The sequence below is a fragment of the Protopterus annectens genome, chromosome 11.part0, assembly GCF_019279795.1.
Source record: "Protopterus annectens isolate FY-2018-M chromosome 11.part0, PAN1.0, whole genome shotgun sequence".
Classification (NCBI taxonomy): domain Eukaryota; kingdom Metazoa; phylum Chordata; order Ceratodontiformes; family Protopteridae; genus Protopterus; species Protopterus annectens.
In genome coordinates, this window is record NC_056745.1 from 1,025,972,959 (window position 1) to 1,025,994,226 (window position 21,268).

The following is a 21,268-nucleotide window of genomic DNA, read 5'->3' on the forward strand; positions in this document are numbered from 1 at the left end:
GACATGTATGGCAAGTGTATTGCATAGCATGGGCACTCTCTGAGTTATGAACCTGTCCCTCCAGCATGTTGTGTTGATTGTGGTAATGAGGTTGAGGTCTGTGGAGTGTGTGGTGCAGAGGGATTGGGATTTCTCTACATTTAGCATTTCTAACAGAGCTGGGTCAGACGTGGCTTTGTAAGTCAAGCAGAGATTGCCTCTAAGTAGGTGATATGAGACAGAGAATAGTTGGAATTTTTTGAGTCTAACCATATAGGGCAAGTGTTTAAGGCCTAGGATCTTGTTTGTGTGGTACTTTTGCAGCCTCTCCAGTTGTTGCAAGTGTCTAGTGAGGTACATGCCAAATGGGGCATTGTACTCGATGGTTGGCCTAATGAGGAAAGAGTAGAGTGAGACAATGACCTCTTTCTTCCTGGATACAAAAGCCTTAGTAATGAGATGTGCCAGATAGAAGGACTTTCTGACCATGGTGGCAATGTGGTGGTCAAAGGAGAGGTTGCTGTCAGCCTGTGTTCCCAGATCTCTTATAATACCTTCTGTGTTCAGGGGACTACCATCAATGTGGTAAGTCATGGGAACTGGGTTTCTCCCAAAGGGGATGATGACACATTTTTTGTCATTGAGCTTAAGGCCATGGTTCTGACACCAGTCGGACTCAGTGAGGCCTTTCTGTATGATGTCAACATCACTTGGGGAGTTAGTCATAGCTCCGAACTTGTAATTGTCTGCAAACTTTGTCAGCCAGAGTCCTTTCATGTTGCCCTGGACTTCAGAGAAGTAGATACCAAACAGGAGAGGACCCAGGACCGAACCCTGTGGGACTCAACTTGTGACTGGTTGGCAGTCTGACTTGGAGTCAGCTACTTTCACATTGTGGGTTCTATCTGTGAGCCAGTTTGCAACCCACCTAGTGATATAAGGGTTGATGCCTAGCTTAGTGAGTTTTTACATGGTTTCTTAGTGGGGAATGTTATCAAAGGCCTTGGCCAGATCCAGGTAGGCTGTATGAAACACCTTGCCTTCATCCACACCTCTGGTGACTGACTCAAAGAAGTCAACCAGGTTGAGCAGGTATTACCTAACCTTCCCAAAACCAAACTGTGTGGGATCCAGAGTCTGGAGATTTCATATATCCCTGTTTATTAGGTCCATGATAATGCATTCCATAGCTTTGCATAACAGACTCATCAGGCTAATAGGTTGATAGTTCCCAGGGTCTGTAGTTGCTCCTCCTTTGTCGGGAGGGATGACTGTAGCAGTGTGGCATTTGGTAGGGACATGAGGCTGTGATTGAACAGGGCACACAGGTGAGGTACCAGTTCACTCTGTAGTTCATGTAGAACACAGCCAGGGATATTGTCAGGTCCCTAGATGCTGCATTCTTGACCTTGGACAGTGTTGTTTTAACCTGTGCAGCAGTTATACTGGGTGCCTGGCAATCTACTGGTATTGTGATTGGTCCTTTGTGGGGGAGAGAGGGGTAAAGTTGGCAGTGACTCTGTCGGACAGTATATTGGCAATATCTGTTGGCTCGGTATAGGAGGTACCGTTGTGCAGTAGCTCAGAGCAAATCTGGATATTGCTGGGGAGATTCTTTATGTAACTATAGAATGCTTTGTGGTTGTCTTTACTATCTGCTGCAATTCTTTTTTCATAGCTAGTTTTGGAGGATTTGATGAGGGATCTCAACTTTTTGTTGAGGCTGGTAAGGGAGTTTTTCCAGTCTTGGGACTTCACCTTATTCCGCATCAGTTTCCTCCTTCTGTTGTAGAGTTTGTTTATGGCAAGTGACCACCAGATTGCCTTCCTTTTTTTGGAGGAGAGTGCCTTGGTTCTATTGGGTATTGCAGAATCCATGCATCTGTATACGTGTTCATACATTGCAGTGGTGTATGATTTGGCATTCATGCAACTATTCTCCATTTGCATGGGGGACGTGAAGTTAGCCAGCTCTGTTTTTAGGAGCCCAAAGTAACCTTTAGAAAGGTTTTTCATGGTGGTTGCCTTTGCAGGGGGGTGGGAGGGATGTGGGTTTCCAAGGTGATTAGTTTGTGGTCAGATCTAACCAGGGAGGAGTTGATTATTGGTGTACAGAAACAGTTGCCCACGTTAGTAATGATCAGGTCAAGGATGTTGCAACCTGTAGTGGGGGTAAGCTGGTCCAAGCCACTGGAATTAATGAATTTCAGGAAACTTTAGGAAAGTGCATTTGTACATGAGTAGCTTTCCCAGTTAATGGAGGGGTAATTGAAGTCAACCAGTATGACAGTGTTAGGTTGCACCCTAATATTCTCTAGAGTTATTAGAAACATGGAGTGTGAGTCTTGGGACATGGTTGGGGACCTATAGCAGGCTATGACCTGAATCTCTGTCTTACCCAGTGTTAGCTGCACCGGCAGTATCTCTGATGTATTGCATATTATATAGATTTTTTCACATATATGCATCTCCATAGATGTATACATGTAAATATAGAAAACCTGACTGTCTCCCTACTGTTGAATGACTCCACTGACTGATATGTTTGAAAAAGCATCAGTATTTTCTAGAGCTCACATGATGTAGTGATACATTACTCTGTCTGTGGTGTACAGGACCCTGGGTTCAAGTCTTGGCAGGTATGATTATTTTGTTGCAAAGCAGAACAGTGGCTGCTGGAGACAGTGGGATAAGGGCAATATTTAAAATAGGTCCCTAGTTTGGGTCCATTGACCCTCCATTTTGACAGCATTTGGACAGATTTGTTGCAGTAAGAGGTTGGGAGTATGGTACTGAGGTACAACTCCACTATATGTTATGAGTACATATGTGTGTGTGTGTGTGTGTGTGTGTGTGTGTGTGTGTGTGTGTGTGTGTCTGTATATATATATATATATATATATATATATATATATATATATATATATATATATATATATATATATATATGTATATATTTTATATGTATATCTCTACATATATTATGTATCTATTTTCCATATATATATATGCATCTCCATACATATATACATTTATATATATACAAAACCTGACTGATTCTACAGAATATTTTCCATACTGTTGAATGACTCTGCTGAATGATATGTTTGAAAAAGCATCAATCATTTCTGTAGCTCAGATGGCGTGGTGGTAATTTACTGTTGCTATGGTGTATAGGGTTCTGGGTTCACGGGATGATTGTTTTGTTGCTGGCCAGAACAAGGCCTGTTGGATACAGGCACTTTTAAGCAGTTGTAAGTGGGTTTGCATGGGTTTGCGTGATGGTAAGTGATGCCAAAACACGGTTAAACTGGAAACTGCTTAATCTGTGTAGGCATTGCTTATCATTGCTCAAACTCGCTTATTGCCGCTTACTGCAGCTTACTACCACTTATCCCCATGCTAATTTCTTTAAAAGAAAAGAAAAAAGGGGTTATAGGAAAGTGGTGAAAAAGGGGGCATGCAGAGGGAAAAACAATGTAACAGATAGCTAGGGATGTGCAGGATGGGAAGATCCATAGCTGTCCATTTCTGATACAGCAACAGCTGTGCATTTGTACAGAATTTGGAGGTGAATTTGGACACTCTAACCCCTGAGAGAGGGATGAGGACAACAGTAATGTGTTGTTAAGCCAATTAGACCAGATTACATGTCCAGTGGACACATGTGCGAAATGGACAGTTATGTATGCGGCGACTTTTTTGTGGGAACAGATTGCCCTTTTTATTTTTTATTTTTTATTTTTATAAGGTGAGATTGGAATGTTGGGGAAGGGTAGTAGGTATTTTTGGGAAGGTAGGTTAGGTAGGAAGACAGACAAGACAGACAAGACAGCAGACAGGGGTGGTATTTGACACATGTGTGGGGTAAACACCTTGGACAGGGAGGGTGTTTGGGAATCGGATGCCCACGAGCCCCCAAATGGATACAGTGGGACTGAGGTCCCCACTCATGGGCAGTCACCACAGCACCTTCACTCCCCAAAGGTGGCTGTGCTGGGGCTGAGCAAAGGGGCAGAGTGACCCTCAAGATGCACCCTGCAGTCCTCAAGCTGGTGTAGCAGATCTCTGAACTCCTTTCAAAACTTGCTATGCACCAGTCCCCAGAATTGATGAAGGGTGACAGTGTCCTGTCAGCCTGCTCCCAGGGGGGGCAGGCCCCATCCCCTGAGGTGGTTCCACCCAAAGGTGGTGCAGGACCAGAAGATGAAGAGGTCCCGGGTTGGGTCCCAGATGTGCTGGGGCCTGGTGCCACGGCCAGTTGAGGCGGGACATGTGGAGCTGCTGGGATCAACCTTCCCATACTTGCTATGGTTTTGCAGTTTTATAACATATGTTGGTTAGTCATGAGAAACACATTTTAGGATTAGTTATAACAGCATGCATAGGTATTCCCAATAATCCAAAACAACAGATTTGGAACAGTTGCATAGCAAACTGAACACATGCATATATGGAACCATAGCGGGCTTTATAACAGTATGCAGGTTACATTGATAGCATCAGGCCACCAATGATAGTATCTAAACAGGGAACATTAATAGTCAAACGTTTAAATATTTGTAGAACAATAGGACACATATCCCAACAGTAGGTTTGGTGAAAAACATATCCACTGATTTATGTGTTTAGATTACTGGTGCAGACAGGGTGGGGGAGAGAGAGTGGGATATCAATTAACAACTGTTTGGGCTTCAATTGATCACAACTTTAATGATCATTGCTTTAATCATTACTCTCCAGGTATTACCTCACTTTACATTGACCTATGGCCTTGGGTTGGGCAGTGGTATGTTTGTACACAGTGTATAAATACAGCCTTCTTACAGCTAAGATATACCTTTTCTTACTTGGCAGACCTGTGTAGTAAATTTCTGTTAACACTACCTTACTGTTTTTACCCATATGCACATAGTCAGGGCTACATATGTGCACTCATAGTGTGTGTGTGTGTGTGTGTGTGTGTGTGTGTGTGTGTGTGTGTGTGTGTGTGTGTGTGTGTGTGTGTGTGCTACTGCCATACTCTGCCTTGATTTCTATCGGTCACCCTGGGTGTGGTTGGCAGTGACCACTAGCTGTAGCAGCAAGATACTTGAGGGACATTTACTGGAGGAGAAGACTTGGTGTATGTACTTATCTTGCTGTCATTTGCAGCCTTGGAGTTGGACAGTGGGTGTTGGACACAGTGTATAAGTACAGCCTTTTTACAGTTAAGATATACCCTTCCTTACCTGGCAGACCTGTGGAGGAAATTTCTGTTAACACTACTGGACTGTTTCTACACATATTCACATATTCATGGGTGAAAATATGCATACAGCTTAAGTAAGATACACCACCAAACGCTTCCAGCCCAAAAAGCAGCCAAATATGAGACACCAACAAGTTGTATTAGCGCTTTCATTCACATTTAATGCAGAGTGAACTTCTTCAGAAACAACTTGCACATACTCACAACTCTAATAAATACAAATGTCAATCAACAAATTTACATAATGAACTAGTTAGATAAATTAATTGTTTAAATTAGTTATTTAAAGACTTATACTAAGTATCCCAAAAAGAAATACTAATAAGTGCATATCAAAATCAAGTTAGTTTAAAAATCAATGAATGAAAAAGTATATATATTCAAATAATAAAACATGTATATAAAAGTAAATTTACATCTAAAAATAAGGAACAATACTGTGGTGAAAATTTTGTTGTTTTAACTATTTGTTTTCTAAAAAACATTTTAAATTTATTACTTCATTAAGACCAGGGGCGTTGTCTGCCCCTAGAAAAAATTGCCAGAAGGACTCTTTGCATTCTAGCATAGATTTTATATTACCATTAAATACAGTGTTTGACACACTATCCATAACGGAAAATGTAAATTTCTTAAAAACACTACAAATGGCTGAATGTCTAGCTAGTGCATTGTTAAAGTCCTTCTTTTTAATGGCTAACAAATGCTCACGGATTCTGACCTTGAGTTCTCTGGTTGTCATACCCACATAGTAGCTTGGACATGTCTGACACTGAGCTACATAGACTACCATCGAACTTTGACATGTGAAAAATTCTTTGGACCAATGTGTATAAGATAAATGTGGAAAATGTATTGATGAAGAATTACTAACATGTGTACACTGTTTGCATGTGTGACACGAATAAGTTCCTTTAGTATTTATAATTCTTTTCTTATCCAAAACATGCTTGTCTTTAGCTTCCAAGATAGTTTTTAGGTTAACAACCCTTTTGAAAGTAAAATTAGGCTTTCTACCTATAGCATTTGTCAATTCCTGATTACCTAGTATTATTTTCCAATTGTTTAGAATTATATCTTTAATAATCCACATTTCATTACATATAGGTAAAATGAAAGCATTTACAAACTCTTTTTCATTATTGAATTCTGCATTATGAGAACAATTTGATCTAGTCAGAAATAATCCTGAGTTAAGAATAGGTCCTATTGTAGTATTACGAAGTTGAGAAACTTCTCTTTCAATGGACAACAACCATGATTCTTGATATCCCCTGTGCAAAAAGAAATTTCTCAAAACTATCATTTCTTTTTGAAAAACTTCAGTATTTGAAGTCAATCTGCTCAGCCTAATGTATTGACCTTTTATTACTCCCTTTTTCATATGATAAGGGTGTAAACTGTTTTGATGTAAATATTGATTCGTAAAAGTAGATTTTCTATATATCTTACTTGAAAAACTCTGTATGTTGGAATCATAAGTTAAAAACAAATCCAAAAAAGAAATACTGTTGCCAAATGCTCCAATAGTGAATTTCAAAAAGCAAGTAGTGTTATTTAGGTACAAAACAAAATGTTCAAATTCTTCAAATGTACCATGCCATAAAAAAAATAAATCATCAATATAGCAGTGTGTGAAAACAATTTTGTCAGAGAGACTGTGTTGTGTCTACTATGAAGTCTCTCCTGAGACATCACTGTTTGCATATGCTGGACCCACTGCTGCATTGCTAGGTTTTACTATGTATGATAGAATGTTATTGAATGTGTAAAAATTATTATTATCTAAAATTAATTCCATAAGTGTACAAATAGTGTTATTTTTTTTCCCCTCAAATTTTCAACATTTTTAAAGATATTCTTCTCTAAATATTCAATACCAGATGTGTTGTCTATACTGGTATAATAATAATAACGTCTAAAAAAGCCATTACAAAAAAGGAAAAACTGACTTTAGTTCCTTCAGCTTTCTAAATGCCTAATAAATGCCATGAGTCCTTCACAAGTTAGAACCTTGTACAACTGGATTCAAAATATAATCCAGCCAAATTGAGATGTTCTCTGTTTTATATTTAGCTGCTGATATTATGGGCCTAAAAGGAGGCTGTAATAAATCTTTTTGAAGTTTTGGTATACCAAACGTTTCCCATTTTTGGAAACTCTACTTGTAAAAAATTGTAGGTGTTATAATCAATTTCTCCTTGACTAAAAATGTCAAATAGACTTATATCTAGTTTAGAAAAACTTTTCCGAATGTGTAAACTGTCTACTACCTGGTATGTATTACCATCTTTTAACAAGTTCTCCATAGAATCAATGTAATGGGTGTTGTCCATAATGACAATTTTGCCCCCCTTATCTGCCTTCATAACTCTAACTTCTTTATTAGTTCTAAGCTCTTCTAAGGCCAGAGATTCAGACTCACTTAGATTGTGATAGTGATAAATAGGATTTATTTTCCTTAAAGCATTCTCACTTAAATTTTGAAATACTTGTAATGTATTAATAAGTGGAGGGTTATATGTACTAGCCTTTTTAGGGCCTTGGTAAACATCAGTACATTTTAAATCCTGCATAATATATCTCAAATTAAGCTTCCTAAGAGTGAGTCTAAAATCTATAATGGTTCTAGCCTTGTTAATATTGTTAGAAGGAATGTAGGAAAAACCTTTCTTCAATAGTTTGTATGTGTCTTCTGAGAAACGAAAGTTTGACAAATTATGTATTTGTATTTCAAACTCATCATTAGAATGGCAGTTTACCATCTCTTTTTGTTTCTCAGCCTCCCTTTTGGTCTGTTCTGTGCAACTTTGGACCAAGTGGGACCCCTTTTGTTTCCCTGCTTGTCCACTAAAAAAGGTCCACCATGGGAAGTACCCTCACTTTTATTGTTGTCATTATTCCCATTGTTGTTACTATTATTATCATTAGCAGAGGCCACACTAGTATCCTGATCTATCACTTCCAAAATGTCTGTGATGTTCATATCAGTATCAGCTGCAACTGCTAAAGAATCAGTAACATCCACCTGTTCACGACCATTATTTAAATTAACTTCATTTCTGTGTGTATTTCTTTTGATGTTTTTATCACCAGGTGTTTTATTCTTATTAGTATTGAAAGACTCCTTGTTGTTATTAAAAGACTTAACATCTAAAATATATGCTGTTCGGTTGGTGTATGCAGTAATATCGCGTGTTAATTTCTTTTGCTTTCTGCTGACAATAGTTGCTTTATGTCTATCAGCTCTTGCCGTAATACCGGCGTACATACCAGAAAGCAAAGAAAAACAAGAAAAATTCTTGACCTTTTCGTCTAATTCAGAAAGCTTAGTTTTCACTGTATGTTTTTTCATTCATTGATTTTTAAACTAACTTGATTTTGATATGTACTTATTAGTATTTCTTTTTGGGATACTTAATATATGTCTTTAAATAACTAATTTAAACAATTAATTTATCTAACTAGTTCATTATGTAAATTTGTTGATTGACATTTGTATTTATTAGAGTTGTGAGGATGTGCAAGTTGTTTCTGAAGAAGTTCACTCTGCATTAAATGTGAATGAAAGCGCTAATACAACTTGTTGGTGTCTCATATTTGGCTGCTTTTTGGGCTGGAAGCGTTTGGTGGTGTATCTTACTTTGTTTGGTTCTACAAGTGATTTATGCATACAGCTTACTACTACTCCAGGGATTCAAACCATGCCTGTTTGTGCATAAATTAGAAGAACGTTTGTGCTTCATCAGAATGAGCTATTGAGAAACTGCTGTCTCTTGTTTGACTTTTTTCTGCCTAATACTCTCTTGGTTGTATAATCTGACTTTGTAATTCTGACATGCATGTATGGCAGATATTTCTTATACTGTGTATTCATACTTTGACATAGCACAGTCTGGAAAACAGTGGTTACCACAACATTGACTTCTTATACTCTGGAACAAGCTACCCATTTATGTCAAGCAAAGTTCCTCATTAGCACTCTTCGAGAAAAATCTTGATGAGTGGATGGGAAATAGGAAATACACCCTGGGGATCACTTCTGTGGCTCTGCTTGACAGAGGCACAGGAAATTAACTTTCTTGGGTGGCGTAAGCCAGGGAACCTTGTTGGCTAGGCTTACTTAGGCCCTTGGGCCGATAGCCTAGTACCCACCTATGAACCTATGAACCTAGTACTATTCAAGTATCAGATCTTGGTGCATGGAACATTTCATATAGTTAATCTCCTGTTTTACCACTCCACAATCTTTGTCAGATGAGCCTTGATTATTTAATGCTTTCAGAGCTATAGTTGCTCTGCAGAAACCACACACATTTCGATTCATAACACCACATATCAAAGTAAACATGACCAGTCTGGGGTTTGGACTTTTATTAACAGGTACTGACACTTTTATTGATAAATAGGTTCATAGGCTCATAGGTTGGTACTAGGCTATCGGCCCTAGGGCCTATGCAAGCCTAGCCATAACAATTCCCTGGATATTTCTTCCCACAATATTTACTTTTCTGGGCCCCTGTCTAGCAAGGCAGCTGACATGATCCCCGGGGTGAATTTCCTGTCTCCCATCCAATCATCAAGGTTCCTTTTGAAAAGGGCCAATGAGGTGCTCTGCTTGACATGTATGAGCAATTTATTCCAGAGTATGGGAAGTCTCTGGGTCAGGAACCTATCCCTCCAGCATGTTTTGTTCATTGTGATGACAAGGTTTAGATCCCTGGAGCGTGTGGCTCTTAGGGATTGGGATTTCTTTAAGTGGAGCATGTCCATATACCCTGTACATCACTATTACTCTGCTAATGTCTTGTTTATTCAATATAAATCATACCCATTTTTAAATACTGACAGGTGACATTATATTCCTTTCTATTTATTTGCCATGCATACTACAAGTTAGATTTGTACTCGCCAGATTTGCGATGCAGCCTTAGCAGCCTGCTGGCATGGGTGTCCATGTTCACAGCCCTCTCATCTGCAGCTGTACAGGAGAAAGAGAAACATTTATGCATACCTATCCATCACATACACAGGCTGGACTTTGGAAAACACTTATTGATACTGATACTTACACACAGCTTGGACATTCCCTGCCTGTGTATCTTGGACCCACTTGTCCAAGAGCTCCCTCTTCTTATACTTCAAGTCAGCAAAGTGGTGCTGGACCTGCTCACCAGTCTGAGGATGCCAGTGGCACTGGTGAGGTCACGTGCGAGACGGTCCCGGGCCACCACTTGTACTGGGAGCCCTGGTACTGGTCCTGCAGCAGTCTCCCTTCATGGTTTTGTACTAGGAGTCCAACCATGACCCTGGACTCCTGAATGCACCAGTGCTGCGCCTGAAAGTGCACATCTTCACCAACATCAGCCACAGTGCCTGCAGTGATGAGCTACAACTGGTTATGGGCTGTATTCCCACCTGCAAAGTTTAAATAGGGCTGATTTCCCACACTTTGCCATGATTGGGCAGTTTTGAATATGCTGAGCTAAGCTAAGTGATGGGCAAACCTTCTTAGCACAGACAGGCATTGCTTAAAGGGGTTGATGCTAAGCACTGCTTACCAGTGCGCAAATCCACTTAGCTATGCTAATTATTGCTAAGCATGCAAATTTAAGCAATGCATACTCATGCTAAGCATAGCTGAGCACAATTTAGAATTATTCAGCTTTCATTTCATAGGATCATAGGTGTGTACTAGGCTAATGGCCTTGGAGCCTTTACAAACCTAGCCCATAGGATTACCCTGACATCTTGCCACCCGACCTTAGTTCCTAGTGCCACTGTTGAGTAGAGCCACTGGAATGATCCCTGGGGTGAATTTTCTATTTCCCATCCACTCATCAAGGTTTCTTTTGAAGAGGGTCGGTGAGGTGCTCTGTTTGATATGTATGGGAAGTCTATTCCATAGCCAGGGCAGTCTCTGCATTATGAACCTGTCCCTCCAGCATGTTCTGTTGATTGTGGTAATGAGGTTGAGGTCACTGGAGCATGTGGTGTGGAGGGATTGGGATTTTTTTAGATGTAGCATTTCTAAGAGAGCTGGATTAGACATGGCTTTGTATGTTAAGCAGAGATCGCCTCTAAGTAGGCGATATGAGACAGAGAATAGTTGGAGTTTTTTGAGTCTGTCCATATAGGACAAGTGTTTAATGCCTAGGATCATCTTTGTGAGGTACTTTTGCGGCCTCTCCAGTTGTTGCAGGTGTCTAGTGAGGTACATGCCAAATGGGGCATTGTACTCAATGACTGACCTAATGAGGAAAGAGTAGAGGGAGAAAATGACCTCTTTCTTCCTGGATGCAAAACCCTTAGTAATGAGATGTGCCACATAGAAGGACTTTCTGACCCCAGTGGCAATGTGTTGGTCAAAAGAAAGGCTGCTGTCAACCTGTGTTCCCAGATGTCTTATAACACCTTCTGTGCTCAGTGGACTACCATTGATGTGGTAATTCATGTGAACCCATTTTTTCCCAAAGGGGATGATGACACATTTTTGGCAATGAGCTTAAGGCCATAGTTCTGACACCAGTCGTTGGTCTCATAGAGGCCTTTCTGTAGGATGTCAACATCACTTGGGGAGTTAATAACAGCTCTCAACTTGCAAACGCCTATGAACATTGTCAACCAGAGACCCTTTGTGTTGGTCTGGACTTCAGAGAAGTAATTACCAAGCAGGAGACCACCCAAGACTGAACCTTGTGGGACTCCACTCATGACTGGTTGGCAGCCTGACTTGTAGTTCACTAACTTCACACTGTGGGTTCTATCTGTGAGCCAGTTTGCAACCTACCTAGTGATTGATGGCTAGCTTAGTGAGTTTTTCTATGATTCCTGAATGATGAATGGTATCAAACACCTTGGTCAGATCAAGGTAGGCTGTATGAACCACTTGCCTTCATCCACAGCTCTGTTGACTGACTCAAAGAAGTTGACCAAACTGAGCATGCATAATCTACCCTTCACAAAACCAAACTGTGTGGTATGTAGAGTTTGGAGATTCCTTATATCCTTGTTTATTAGGTCCATGATGATGTGTTGCATAGCTTTGCATATCAGACTTGTCAGGCTAATAGGGCAATAGTTCCCAGGGTCTGTAGTCACGCCTCCTTTGTGGAGAGGGATGACTGTAGGAGTTCACCATTCGGCAGGAACAAAGCCTGAGGTGAGGTGCCAGTTCACTCTGTAGTTCATGTAGAACACAGCCAGGGATATTGCCAGGTCCTATGGAAACTGTATTCTTGGCCTTGGACAGTGCTGTCTTAACCTGTGCAGAAATTAATACTGGGTGCCTGGCAATCTACTGGAATTGTGATTGGTCCTTTGGGGGGGGTAAAATTGGCACTGAATCTGTTGGCCAATATATTGGCAATATCTTTTGGCTCAGTATAGGAGGTAACATTGTGTAGTAGCTCAGAGCAAATCTGGGTATTACCATGGAGATTTTTTACATAACTATAGATGGCCTTGTGGTTCTCTTTACTATCTGCTGCAACTCTGTTTTCATAGCTAGCTTTAGAGGATTTGATGAGAGATCTCAACTTTTTCTTGAGGTTGATAAGGGAGGTTTTCCAGTCTTGGGACTTCACCTTATTCTGCATCAGTTTCCTCCTTCTGTTGTAGAGTTTTTTTATGGCAGGGGACCACCAGATTGGCTTCCTTTTTTTGGAAGTGAGCATCTTGGTTCTATTGGGTATGGTGAGATCCATGCATTTGTGTACATATTTGTACAGTGCATTGGTGTATGATTCAGCAGTCATGCAACAATTCGCCATTTGCATGGGTGCCTTGAAGTTAGCTACCTCTGTTTTTAGGAGCCCAAAGTTAGCTTTGGAGAAGTTTTTCATGGTGGTTATCTTTGTGGGGTGGGGGGTGGGAGGTATGTGGATTTCCAGGGTGATTAGTTTGTGGTTGGATCTAACTAGGGAGGAGTAAACTACTGGTGTACAGCAATGGTCACCCATGTTATTAATGACCAGGTCAAGGATGTTGCTACCTCTAGTGGGGGTAAGAACAAGCTGGCCCAGGGCATTTGAATTAATGAATTCCAGGAAACGCTAGGTAAGTGTATTGGTATATGAGTAGTTTTCTCAGTTAATGGTGGGGTAGTTGAAGTCACCCAGTATGAGAGTGTTAGGTTGGACCCTAATACTCTCCAATGTGCTTAGGAATGTGGACTGTGAGTCTTGGGACATTGTTGGGAACCTATAGCAGGCTATGACCTGAATCATTGTCTTACCCAATGTTAGCTGCACCTTAATGGTCCATCAGGATTGCAAGGTTGATTTCTTCTTAATGACATCTTATGATATGTGTGTTTCCCTTCCCTAACATCCCCCTATGTGCTTTCATTACATTACATTCTTTTTTGGCTATACTGTATGGGACACTTGTGTTTATATGGGGGTTTCACATCTATACTACATTAACACCTCACATCTGGACCTGCTACACTACCCTGGTTAACAAATATATATTATTCACTATCTATTTATAAAAAAATACTTTTACTGCTGTTTTCAACTTTTACTGCTGTTTTCACATATAAAGATGAATGGCTGCATATTAAGCAAACACTCTAACCACTACACTATTTCACTTTGACTGTTTTGGCTGTATGTTTCTATTTAGCTCCTTTGGATGTTTCAGCTATGCTCTACACAGCTGCACAACATGCATGCCCACTCAGATATGCTTAAACTTTACTGGGGATGGAAAAAAACATTAAGCATGTGTTTTATTTTTATTTACTGTAGGGGTATGCAAATTGCTCTCTGCATCTTAGGGCAGGACATCTGGACAACTACATCATACATGGGGGAATTGGTTTAAATGTTCCTCTCAGGAACATGCTTACTTATTTGGTATGCCAGCATGTACACTGGCATACCATTCTGGACATTATCTGTGCTGGGCCATTGTAGGGGGCTGTGCTTTTGTGTGTTTTTACAGTATTTTGTCCGCAGACACTGTTATGTTATGATAAGAGTGTCCATGGGAAATCTGTACACCAGTATAGAACACACCCATGGCTTGGAAGCACTCCTCTTCTTTCTAAAAGATACCCCTAAGACTCATTATGTTTTAGACTTGGTTAGTTTTTGTTTGAGTTATAATGTTTTTGAATTCAGTGGAGAGCTATATAAGCAATTAAAGGGAACTGCTATGAGGGCTGGTTTTGCCCCTATGTATGCCAACTTCTTTATGGGAATGCTTGAAAATAAATGTATCTATAATAACATTTTCTTTAAAAAATATGTTTTAAAATATTATAGATACATTGATGATTTGATTTTTATATGTGAAGGGGGGGGGGGGTGGGATGAAGTGGAGACTTTTATCCAAGAATTACAAAGTGACCATTATAATATCAAATTTGATGGAATTCAAAGAGGAACGAAAGTCCACTTCTAAGATATAACATTAATGGGCATTATGAACAATAAAATTCAAATGGGTATACATAGAAAGTTTGAGGAAAGCAGTCATATTTTACATGGTGACAGCTGTCATCACCCCCCCCCCCACACACACACAGTATTAGATCTATTCCCTATGGAGATTATTTTAAGAATTAAGAGGTTGTGTAGTGAAAAGAAGGACAGTGATAGAGAAATAAGTAAGACAGTAAAAATTTTTTTAGATAGGGGTTATAATGTAAAGCTTGTGGAAGGAAGTAAAGAAAAAGTAAAAACAGGCAAGGAGGTTAGGAAGAATCCATACAGAGTGGTAAAAATCATGAAACACAAAAATGAATTTTTGCAACTAAATATACAATCTTTTCTGAAAAATGTATTCAATTGGTAAAATACCCCTTGGAAAAAAAGTAAATATTTAAAAATAAAAGAAAATGGGTTCTCTGTGTTTTCTTATACAAGAGAAAGGAGTATTAAAGACTTTATAGTCCATGAAAGGTTCGAGTTTCCTTCAATGAATACAGATTTAGAGATATCAGTGCAAGACACCTTCCATTGTGGAAGGTGCAGTTGCTGTCAGTTTGTTGTACAAGGTTTTGACAAAATCAATGGAAAAAAAATTGTTAATGTGGGTGTATATTCCTGTGATAGTACAGGAATAGTGTATGGACTTAGATGTCCCTGTGGTGAAGTGTATATAGGGGAGTGTAAAAGAACATTTTGGGGACAGATTGAAGGAACATTTAAGGGACATTAGGAAAAATAGGGAAGAAAGCCCGGTGGCTTTACATTTAAGGAGTTTCACAGTGGGGAAGCAACAGGCTCAGAAGCTACAATTTTAGGGCAGGTTAAAACATTTTATGGTTTAGATAGAAAGAGAAAACTTTGGAGAATGGAATCTGTTATGATTTTAAAGTTCAACACTTTAGTCCCAATAGGGTTAAATAGGGAATGTCATTGGAAATGTTTTCTTTAATAAAAGGTGGGACTAATTGTATTTAATTGAATAATTATTTGCAAAATTTAGTATATATGGTGAGGCATGGCGAACAAAGGTATACTCTGTAAAGGCTGTAAAGCTGAGGAGCTAGAGAGGATTACTATTTATGTGCTGCTATAAGTGTGTATTTTTTATTTTTGATGTTATACTGTTTGAATTTTAATAAGTGTGGCAGAGGACATTGTATAGTGTATTTCATTGTTTTTTAATTCCATTGGAGTGCAGACTGTGTTTGCCTGGAAGTGTTCTGCAATAAATACAAGAAAAGGTAATCGCTGGCTTCTAGTTTTTCGTTTGTGATTCTACAACTACATCATACATGGGGGAATTGGTTTAAATGTTCCCCTCAGGAACATGCTTACTTATTTGGTATGCCAGCATGTACACTGGCATACCATTCTGGACATTATCTGTGCTGGACCATTGTGGGGGCTGTGCTTTTGTGTGTTTTTACTGTATTTTGTCTGCAGACACTGTTATGTTATGATAAGAGTGTCCATGGACACTGTTAGTTGCTTTGGATTTTAGAGTGCAGGGAGTGTGTGTATATTGTGCGAGCACTGCTTAGACATATCCCCTGTGCTTGTACATGGATCGTGTCTGTATGGAGAATGCAGCAGTGCACCTTCATTAATATGCAAGGCACACTTCTTTTCTACACGGGCACAATCCGCTTCATGCAGGAATAGCACTATTCCTGCATGGATTCTGATGAATCCAGGGGATAGTTCACAAGGAAGAAAAGAAGAAGTACACCCTACCCCTACTTAAATAAATTAGTAAAAGAACAAGAGAATAAGAGAAAGAATGGTATTTAAACATTATGAAAGAAAACTATTTCATCTTTCCTTGGAAACATTTATAAATTAAAAAGAAAAAAGCTATTAAAATTACATTTATGTGGTGTAAAAAATATATAGATGCAAAGATTTTTTATGGAGATTATCAATAGGCAAACTACCTGTTAAGGCTATTATGTTCTATAAAAGAAAACAAGAAAAGATATGCAGTCATTGTGGAGAATTTGAAGCAACAGAACATGCTTTTTTAAATGTATTACAGTAAGGAAGTTATGGGAAGAACTATGCAAAAATAAAATGTTGAAAGATTTGGAAAAAGTAGAATGTATAAATATGGATATGTTGGAATATGTATATTGTGAGAAGATAAAACAAAAAAGGGAAGAAAATTGATAGAATAATAACTTACCTTCTATGGACAATATGGATGGAGAAACATAATGAAGTCAAATTTAATGGAAAATGGATGTTAGCAGAAATGCTAAAGAAAATGTGGTATTGGCTTTGGAAAAAGTGTGGGGGGTACTTAATAGCTCTAAATCATTTTATATTGTATAAAGGTGTAAATAATTGTAAACAATGTATATAATGTATATATCAGTTATGTAAATAATGTATATAAGCAATGATTATCAATAAAGAACCCATACTCTTTTTGACATGAGAGGCCCAATGAAGAATGAAGGTGAGCATCCCAATACTGATAAGATCAAACTGTATTCTAAAAGAATATCAGAGAAGGGCATTAAGGAGATAAAAAGTGATATCTATGTTGCAGAAAATATGTTGATAAGCAAGTAATAATTTACAAATTACCAGCATTTGAGTGGTTTTAATGCCAAGGATGTACCAGAGAACTTAACATTGATATTGTAATTACCAAGATTTCTACCAGGGGACTAAAGACATGCAAGTAATTCATTTAATAGAAAAAAGAAGGCCTAGGGAAAAGATCAGAGTTATCATGGGTAGATATTACAGATCTGATTTTGGGAGAAGTGACAGAGTGGGAAAAAAGTATGGATAGTGGGATTCAAACTCATGGGAAGGAGGGGACTGGAGTTATACAAATGAAGACTTATGCAGTGACTGCAGAAGGAGACCAAAGGGGAAAAAACAGGTACTGTAACCATAACAAAGAAAAAGCACCCATCAGTTAGAGTAATAAAAAAAACTGTGCTGTGCTGTGGATAGATATTTTATATAGAACAATATTATTTTGCCATAAAAATTTAATGCTAAAGATGTAAGATATTTTATTCTCTTATGTAAAGAGCAATTTTGAGATTTTACTTTCTGAATCTGAAATGGTAATGAAAAGAGTTTTGTGTGTGTGCAATCATTTCTATATCTATCTATCTATCTATCTATCTATCTATCTATCTATCTATATATTTATATGTATATATTTTTTCCCTGGAATTAATATTTTTTTTTATTTTTGGGGGCATGGACACAGTTGGAAAGGAAAATAAGTTTAAAGCATAAAACTGAAAAAAATGTGACATGCAGAAACAATTAAAATAAATGTATGAGGCAGCTGAGGAAGTAAATAAAAGAAAAATGATAGAAATAGGTGGAATGGTGGGCAGAAGAAAGATATGATGGTACAGCACCTCCTGCATGTCATTTTTGTGGCAGATGCTAGAAGAACTCTAAGACATGGGAGTCAACGAAAACCTTACCTTTTGTGGAAGGGATGTGAACTTGATTATTGAATGTGAAAAATAACATTATCAGTGGAGCCAGAAAGCCCATATGATGAGTAAATGTGAAAAGGAATGCAGAGTATGTAATGAAGTAAGTCATTTTTGCTTTCATTATAAAAAAGGGGGAAGCACAAAAGAACAATAAATAGGGAGTGAGTTAGGGCATGTATTAAAACAATGTACAATACAGAAAGGAGAAAGAGGGAGCTAAGGAAAATGTAAGTATGCAACAGACTGATGGAATTGTACAGGATAATCTGAACAGATAAAAGCAAGAAGTGGGTAGTTATGCAACTGATTTGGAATCAGGAAAGGTATATGAAACTTTATTTTTTATTTTATTTATTTAACATTTGTTTTTCATATTTTTGCTGTTTCATATGTTTCATACAGTTCATATGTTTGAAACTGAGAATAAAGAACAAAGGGGAAAAGAAGAGACTGATATGGAATGGAAGGCTTATCAGAAAATGAGAGGTCAGATAAAGGAGAAGACGATAGTAAAATAGGAAGGAATGAAAAGATAAAATAGTTAAAATATTAAAAGTAAGAAAGAGGAAATGTAAACAATTCCTTGCAAAAATAAAGCAAAAGAGTAATGGAAGGATAATTTCTTGCACATTAACAGTTTAACTCATTCTTTCCATAGGATCTAGTTTGAGTTTTTACTCTAACTTCCAATGTGGGCCTATAAAAAAAATGAAATTATTGGCTCACAGTTCAAACAAATATTTATATCTTTAGAACCATAAGTGTTACTAAAAAAATGTAAATGGCAAACTATTCAGCACAAAGTAATGTTTGCAGTGGTTGCATTCATTTGATTCCAGGCCTTAAAATGGAACAGCTTGCAATATTTCAGTAACCATTCATGCAACACATATGCTACCATCAGCATTTTCTACATATAGCTGTGAGTTTTCATATGCAACTAAGCAGTTCTGTTTGTGTTACTTTCACTAGATTTTTGAGATATTTACAGAAATCTGAAAATTATTGCAATACAAATAAATACTATACAAATAATACTCAATATCTCTTTAGCTGCACTAGACAGGGGTCATGAATCAATACATTTGTGTTTGCCAGCATGTATTCATTAAGGTGAAATATGGACAAGTAATATTTGATGCCTAGAGGCATCTATAAGATGTAACTGCTTAATCCTCTAGAGGTATTATTGGACTGTAATGAGTTAATAAGAAAAGTCAGGAGAATAGCAATTGCAGAATGGTGCAAAGGAAAGAAAAGACATAATGTTACATGTTTGTAAGATACAAGGTTCATTACAGACTCAGATAGACTAGAGTTGTAAAAACTATGAGGACATCAGATTGACTGGAATTGGAGCTGTAGAACAGAAAGATGTTTTATGGTATTTTTTTGTTTGTTTGTTTGCTTAAAGGGTATATTACAGTATTAGATGTGTGTATAGGAGTATCAAATAGACTAACGGTTCTTGATATTAGATGTGGATAGAGGTGTTTTAGATTGCATGCAAATAGAGATATAAAGGAAAGAGAAAATATGTTTGAAAAAGTGACAACTGTGAATATGAGTATGATAATTATGGGAGACTTTAATTGCAAAATCAGGGATATCAAAAGGAAAATAGGACAGGAGATAAAGAATTTCAGAGACTGTTAAATGGATAAGCTAGGAGAATGTAGATATGCTCAATGGAAGTTTAAAAGAAGACTATTAGATTCAGAAATATATTATTTCATATTGTTAGAAAATGTAAAGGAAGTAGTAGGGGGTTATATTGTGACAGGTTTTTCAAACCATTGAACCATTTGGGTAGAATTAGGAGAAAATGAAAACATGATAAAAAGGTAAATAGATTAAAAGTTTAATGGTAAGGTTATAGAAAAGCATGTGTTAGCAGAAATAAATCAGTTATGGGAGGATTACATTTCTATGGTTCAGGTTTTTAATCATGGATGGACTGGTGTATAATGTTTAAAGAAAAATATGAGAAAGCATATTTAAAAGTTGAATTAAGAAACAGAAAAAAGGAACATGTGACAAATTATATAAAATATGTTACAATATTTGGAAATGGATAGTATAGAATATTTTTGAAAAGGAAAAGGAATTAAATGATGAAAATGAAAGAAGTATTAAGCAACTGCTGCATAAACAACAACATTACTTGAACTGGATGAATGAAGAGGTATAATCTTTTTGGGATAAATCAGTAAGAACAGAAGTAGCCTTTATGAGAGAGAGAAAAGACAATCAATGTGAAGTAAAAGCAGGAAACATCATGATAATTGTAGAAGAACATGTGAAGGAAATATGTCAGTTTGATCGGGGTTTAAGGAAGTTTTCTTAACAGGCCTTTGAAAATCTTTAATAGAGAAATGATGTTACAAGAAGCAGAGAGAGGTATAGAATTAATAAAAGAAGATTCTGTGTTAGGAAAAGATGGAGTAGGATGTGGAATATATAAAAAGTTCACAATAAACAGATTTTTAAAGATTTTAAATGAGTGAGTGCACAAGTAAGAGATACCGAAAGGAATATGTGAAGGAATTAGTATGTATATATGGAAAAGGGGTAAAGTAACATTAAAAGTGGAGGTCTATAACATTAAACAATGCAGACAAAAATATATTTATGAAAATACTACAATGAGGATTCAAAGAAATAATGGATGAAGTTGTAATGGATGGAATATATGGTATAAAAAGAATAGACAACCAAAATCTATTAATTATAATAAGAGAGTTGGCTGATAATATTTTATGGTTGGAAGAGGATGTAAAGGTGGTGGTTGGTGAGGTAAATATGGCTTTTGAATGTGTAGATTATAGAGGATTATGAATATTTTAGAACAATATGGGTTGGAATTAAAGATCTGAATATGGAAAATCAGTGTTTAATAATAATGAAGTAAATGTTAGTAAATTGATGGTTTACTTCAGCTATCATTGTTAGGAGAGGAGTGTGTCAGAGATGCCTTTGAGCCACGTATTGTTTTTATTAATTATAAATTCTTTTGTTAGTAAGATGCAGGATGAGACAAAAGAAGGAGTTTATTTGGTACAAAGAAATAATGTATTCCCTGTATTTTTTCCTGTGCAGTTGGTGTAATTATTACTGTGAAAAAT